Genomic DNA, 6,670 nt, shown 5'->3' with positions numbered 1-6,670 from the left:
TCTTTTTAACCAGACTTGAGTTGCTCTGTAAAATGATAAATGATTGTACTTTTTTCCTGCCATTCAATATAAAATGTCTCTTGGGTAAGCCATGTACTTCATTGGGTAAGTGCTGAGCATACCAGGTCTAAAAACTCCCAATCTTCCCTACATCCTCTACCACCATTTCTAGGCTTAACTGTGGCTGCATGGGTCTAATGGAAGCTGATAGTACCATGGGACTAAAGGTACAAATACCCCAGGGTCCATTTTAAGGATCTTTTCTCCTTATGAGTCAAAGTTTTATCTAATTGGGATTTTTGACTAGATGTGTATCTTTTTGGAGTTCCAGAGCTTGAGTATGCAGGGTACAAGGACCCCTATCCCCTAGAACCGAATTTCCATTTTATAGACCCTTCAGCCTTATGACACAGGAAAGGTTCTCACGAAGAATTTTTACAAGATGACTCAATTGTTAAGCACCTCTACAAGTATAATCCATGTACATCTTCCCCTCCCACAGCAGCTCAAGTTTACATTTTCCATTCTTTAACCCAGTTGAAGTCCTTCTGCTTTCTGGATGACCGTAAATGAATTTTGAAGAGTTGTTTCTGTGTTTTAGAAGCCGTTCCAGGGAAAGGGATTCATTGTAGTTCCCCCATTAAGACAAAGGGATTAATGATAAACTGTTTCATTTTCTTGAGTAGCTCTCCTTAAGTAACGTATGTACAGCTTTCAATTTGTTTGCTTTTTTCAAGCTCCAAAGCCAATTTCCAAACTTAGTTGTGGGTATCTGTGTCTCGGTGGACAGAAGAGTAAACTTGGGAATCAAGCTACAACCACCTCTTCTCTTTGAGCTCCAAAGGTGGATTTATCTTGACCTTATGTCAATTGTGATCTGGGGTGGGTTCTCAAAGGCATCTTGTGGGAGCTCTTATGGTCTAGGACAAAGCCCTCATCGTGCCCACCTGCACTCTCAGGCTATTTAAAGCGTTTCCAAATCAAGCTCCAAAATGTGACAGGAAGTCAGGATGGCCGAGCGGTCCAAGGCGCTGCGTTAAGGTCGCAGTCTCCAATGGAGGTGTGGGTTTGAATCCCACTTCAGACATGTCTATTCTGCTTACTTGGACTTCTCTTCTACCACAAGGTTGCTATTTGTGTGCTAGAAAGTGGTTGTCCATTAAAGGATTGATTAAGATCCTGTTAGTAATGTGGTAAAGCACTGTAAAACATATTAATGCACTCCGGTTCAAGCTCTACCGATAGGACCCAATTAGACAGATGGTTAGATATTAAACTTTTCCTGCCATTCAAATATCAAACGTCTCTTGGGTAAGCCATGTACTTCATTGGGTAAGTGCTGAGCATACCAGGGCTCAAAACTTCCAATCTTCCCTAGATACTCCGTAAAAATTCAAAAAAATATCCACTGGACTTGGTTTTCAAGATTTGAAGATGTTTCGCCACCTCTCCAGGAAGCTTTCTCAATTCAAATGTCTGGATCCGCAGTGAGTTTGAGTCTTATATAGACAACGCCTTGTATCGCTTGGAAACATGCAATGGATTCCCTAGATACTCTACCACAATTTATACAGGTGCTGGTCATAAAATTAGAATATCATGAAAAAGTAGATTGATTTCAGTAATTCCATTTAAAAAGTGAAACTTGTATATTATATTCATACATTACATACAAACTCATATATTTCAGATGTTTATTTTGTTTAATTTTGATGATTACAAATGACAACAAATGAAAATCTCAAATTCATCATATCAGAAAATTAGAATATTGTGAAAAGGTTCAAAATTGATGGCCCCTGGTGCCACACTCTAATCAGCTAATTAACTCAAACCACCTGCAAAAGCCTTTAAATGGTCTTTCAGTCTAGTTCTATAGGCTACACAATCATGGGGAAGACTGCTGACTTGACAGTTGTCCAAAAGACGACCATCGACACCTTGCACAAGGAGGGCAAGACACAAAAGGTCATCGCTAAAGAGTCTGGCTGTTCACAGAGCTCAGTGTCCAAGCACATTAATAGAGAGGCGAAGGGAAGGAAAAGATGTGGTCGAAAAAAGTGTACAAGCAAGAGAGATAACCGCACCCTGGAGAGGATTGTGAAACAAAACCCATTCAAAAATGTGGGGGAGATTCACAAAGAGTGGACTGCAGCTGGAGTGAGTGCTTCAAGAACCACCACACACAGACGTATGAAAGACATGGGTTTCTGCTGTCGCATTCCTTGTGTCAAGCCACTCTTGAACCACAGACAGCGTCAGAAGCGTCTAAAGAGAAACAGGACTGGACTGCTGGTGAGTGGTCCAAAGTCATGTTCTCTGATGAAAGTAAATTTTGCATTTCCTTTGGAAATCAAGGTCCCAGAGTCTGGAGGAAAAGAAGAGAGGCACTTCATCCACGTTGCTTGAAGTCCAGTGTAAAGTTTCCACAGTCAGTGATGGTTTGGGGTGCCATGTCATCTGCTGGTGTTGGTCCATTGTGTTTTCTGAGATCCAGGGTCAACGCAGCCACATACCAGGAAGTTTTAGAGCACTTCATGCTTCCTGCAGCTGACCAACTTTTTGGAGATGCAGATTTCATTTTCCAACAGGACTTGGCACCTGCACACAGTGCCAAAGCTACCAGTACCTGGTTGAAGGACCATGGTATCCCTGTTCTTAATTGGCCAGCAAACTCTCCTGACCTTAACCCCATAGAAAATCTATGGGGTATTGTGAAGAAGAAGATGCAATACACCAGACCCAACAATTCAGAAGAGCTAAAAGCCACTATTAGAGCAACCTGGGCTATCATAACACCTGAGCAGTGCCACAGACTGATCGACTCCATGCCACGCCGCATTGCTGCAGTAATACAGGCCAAAGGAGGCCCAACTAAATACTGAGTGCTGTACATGCTCATACTTTTCATGTTCATACTTTTCAGTTGGCCAACATTTCTATAAATCCTTTGTTTTTATTGGTCTTCAGTAATATTCTAATTTTCTGATATGATGAATTTGAGATTTTCATTTGTTGTCATTTGTAATCATCAAAATTAAACAAAATAAACATCTGAAATATATGAGTTTGTATGTAATGTATGAATATAATATACAAGTTTCACTTTTTAAATGGAATTACTGAAATCAATCTACTTTTTCATGATATTCTAATTTTATGACCAGCACCTGTAGTCTTTACTCTGGGTGCAGGGGTCCAATGGAAGCTGATAGTACCCTGGGAATAAAGGTACACATCCCCAACTCCAAATACACCAGGGTCCAAGGCCGAAAGGTCCTAGGTGCTGTGTTCAGGTTGCAGTCTCTAATGGAGATGTGGGTTCGAAACCCACTTCTGACATAGACCCTTCATCCTTCTGACGCAGGAAAGGTTCTAACGAAGAATTTTTTACAAGATGAATCAATTGTTAAGCACCTCCACAAGTATAATCCATGTGCATCCATGTGCACCACCTCTTCTCTTTGAGCTCTCAAGGTGGATTTATCTTGACCTTATGTCAATTGTGATCCGGGGTGGGTTCTCAAAGGCATCTTGTGGGAGCTCTTACAGTCTAAGACAAAGCCCTCATCATGCCCACCTGCACTCTCAGGCTATTTAAAGCTTTTCAAAATCAAGCTTGGAAATGCGGCAGGAAGTCAGGATGGCCGAGCGGTCCAAGGCGCTGCGTTCAGGTCGCAGTCTCCAATGGAGGCGTGGGTTCGAATCCCACTTCTGACATGTCTATTCTGCTTACTTGGACTTCTCTTCTACCACAAGGTTGCTATTTGTGTGCTAGAAAGTGGTTGTCCATTAAAGGATGGATTCCAATCCTGTTAGTAATGTGGTGAAGCACTGTAAAACATATTAATGCACTCCGGTTCAAGCCGTACCGATAGGACCCAATTAGACAGATGGTTAGATATTAAACTTTTCCTGCCATTCAAATATCAAACGTCTCTTGGGTAAGCCATGTACTTCATTGGGTAAGTGCTGAGCATACCAGGGCTCAAAACCTCCAATCTTCCCTAGATACTCTACCACAATTTATAGTCTTTACTCTGGGTGCAGGGGTCCAATGGAAGCTGATAGTACCCTGGGAATAAAGGTACACATCCCCAACTCCAAATACACCAGGGTCCAATGCCGAAAGGTCCTAGGTGCTGTGTTCAGGTTGCAGTCTCTAATGGAGACGTGGGTTCGAATCCCACTTCTGACATAGACCCTTCATCCTTCTGACACAGGAAAGGTTCTCACGAAGAATTTTTTACAAGATGAATCAATTGTTAAGCACCTCTACAAGTATAATCCATGTGCATCCATGTGCACCACCTCTTCTCTTTGAGCTCTCAAGGTGGATTTATCTTGACCTTATGTCAATTGTGATCCGGGGTGGGTTCTCAAAGGCATCTTGTGGGAGCTCTTACAGTCTAGGACAAAGCCCTCATCATGCCCACCTGCACTCTCAGGCTATTTAAAGCTTTTCAAAATCAAGCTTGGAAATGTGAAAGGAAGTCAGGATGGCCGAGCGGTCCAAGGCGCTGCGTTCAGGTCGCAGTCTCCAATGGAGGCGTGGGTTCGAATCCCACTTCTGACATGTCTGTTCTGCTTACTTGGACTTCACTTTGAACACAGGGTTGCCACTTGTGTGCTAGAAAGTGGTTGTCCATTAAAGGATGGATTCCAATCCTGTTAGTAATGTGGTGAAGCACTGTAAAGAATATCAATACCCTCCTGTTCAAGCCATACTAATAGGACCCAATAAGAAAACTTTAAAGATTAAAGTTTTCCTGCCATTCAATATCAAAAGTCTCTTGGGTAAGCCATGTACTTCATTGGGTAAGTGCTGAGCATACCAGGGCTCAAAATTTCCAATCTTCCCTAGATACTCTACCACAATTTATAGTCTTTACTCTGGGTGCAGGGGTCCAATGGAAGCTGATAGTACCCTGGGAATAAAGGTACACATCCCCAACTCCAAATACCCCAGGGTTCATTTTAAGGATCTTGTCTCCTTATGAGTCAAAGTTTTATCTAATTGGGATTTTTGACTAGATGTGTATCTTTTTGGAGTTCCGGAGCATGAGTATGCAGGGTACAAGGACCCCTATCCCCTAGAACCGAATTTCCATTTTATAGACCCTTCAGCCTTATGACACAGGAAAGGTTCTCACGAAGAATTTTTACAAGATGAATCAATTGTTAAGCACCTCTACAAGTATAATCCATGTGCATCTTCCCCTCCCACAGCAGCTCAAGTTTACATTTTCCATTCTTTAACCCAGTTGAAGTCCTTCTGCTTTCTGGATGACCGTAAATGGCTTTTGAAGAGTTGTTTCTGTGTTTTAGAAGCCGTTCCAGGGAAAGGGATTCATTGTAGTTCCCCCATTAAGACAAAGGGATTAATGATAAACTGTTTCATTTTCTTGAGTAGCTCTCCTTAAGTAACGTATGTACAGCTTTCAATTTGTTTGCTTTTTTCAAGCTCCAAAGCCAATTTCCAAACTTAGTTGTGGGTATCTGTGTCTCGGAGGACAGAAGAGTAAACTTGGGAATCAAGCTACAACCACCTCTTCTCTTTGAGCTCCCAAGGTGGATTTATCTTGACCTTATGTCAATTGTGATCTGGGGTGGGTTCTCAAAGGCATCTTGTGGGAGCTCTTATGGTCTAGGACAAAGCCCTCATCGTGCCCACCTGCACTCTCAGGCTATTTAAAGCGTTTCCAAATCAAGCTCCGAAATGTGGCAGGAAGTCAGGATGGCCGAGCGGTCCAAGGCGCTGCGTTAAGGTCGCAGTCTCCAATGGAGGCGTGGGTTCGAATCCCACTTCTGACATGTCTATTCTGCTTACTTGGACTTCTCTTCTACCACAAGGTTGCTATTTGTGTGCTAGAAAGTGGTTGTCCATTAAAGGATGGATTCCAATCCTGTTAGTAATGTGGTGAAGCACTGTAAAACATATTAATGCACTCCGGTTCAAGCCGTACCGATAGGACCCAATTAGACAGATGGTTAAATATTAAACTTTTCCTGCCATTCAAATATCAAACGTCTCTTGGGTAAGCCATGTACTTCATTGGGTAAGTGCTGAGCATACCAGGGCTCAAAACTTCCAATCTTCCCTAGATACTCTACCACAATTTATAGTCTTTACTCTGGGTGCAGGGGTCCAATGGAAGCTGATAGTACCCTGGGAATAAAGGTACACATCCCCAACTCCAAATACACCAGGGTCCAAGGCCGAAAGGTCCTAGGTGCTGTGTTCAGGTTGCAGTCTCTAATGGAGACGTGGGTTCGAATCCCACTTCTGACATAGACCCTTCATCCTTCTGACACAGGAAAGGTTCTCACAAAGAATTTTTTACAAGATGAATCAATTGTTAAGCACCTCTACAAGTATAATCCATGTGCATCCATGTGCACCACCTCTTCTCTTTGAGCTCTCAAGGTGGATTTATCTTGACCTTAATTCAATAGTGATCCGGGGTGGGTTCTCAAAGGCATCTTGTGGGAGCTCTTGCAGCCTAGGACAAAGCCCTCATCATGCCCACCTGCACTCTCAGGCTATTTAAAGCTTTTCAAAATCAAGCTTGGAAATGTGGCAGGAAGTCAGGATGGCCGAGCGGTCCAAGGCGCTGCGTTCAGGTTGCAGTCTCCAATGGAGGCGTGGGTTCGAATCCCACTTCTGACA

At 42.8% G+C, this 6,670-nt stretch overlaps 5 non-coding genes across 5 annotated transcripts; all 5 read left to right on the top strand.

Moving 5' to 3' along the window:
* Positions 1–1,004: 1,004 nt before the first annotated feature.
* On the top strand, positions 1,005–1,087 carry trnal-aag. Its single transcript has one exon. It is a non-coding gene; the product is annotated as a tRNA-Leu (tRNA).
* Positions 1,088–3,637: 2,550 nt separating this feature from the next.
* Positions 3,638–3,720, top strand: trnal-cag. Its single transcript has one exon. It is a non-coding gene; the product is annotated as a tRNA-Leu (tRNA).
* Positions 3,721–4,493: 773 nt separating this feature from the next.
* Positions 4,494–4,576, top strand: trnal-cag. Its single transcript has one exon. It is a non-coding gene; the product is annotated as a tRNA-Leu (tRNA).
* Positions 4,577–5,731: 1,155 nt separating this feature from the next.
* trnal-aag lies at positions 5,732–5,814 on the top strand. The gene has a single exon. It is a non-coding gene; the product is annotated as a tRNA-Leu (tRNA).
* Positions 5,815–6,587: 773 nt separating this feature from the next.
* On the top strand, positions 6,588–6,670 carry trnal-cag. Its single transcript has one exon. It is a non-coding gene; the product is annotated as a tRNA-Leu (tRNA).

Source organism: Cyprinodon tularosa, unplaced genomic scaffold (assembly GCF_016077235.1).
Source record: "Cyprinodon tularosa strain WSP-4 unplaced genomic scaffold, ASM1607723v1 ctg25, whole genome shotgun sequence".
NCBI lineage: Eukaryota > Metazoa > Chordata > Actinopteri > Cyprinodontiformes > Cyprinodontidae > Cyprinodon > Cyprinodon tularosa.
The sequence above is the reverse complement of the archived record's forward strand: the minus strand, read 5'-3'. Positions and strand labels throughout refer to the sequence as shown.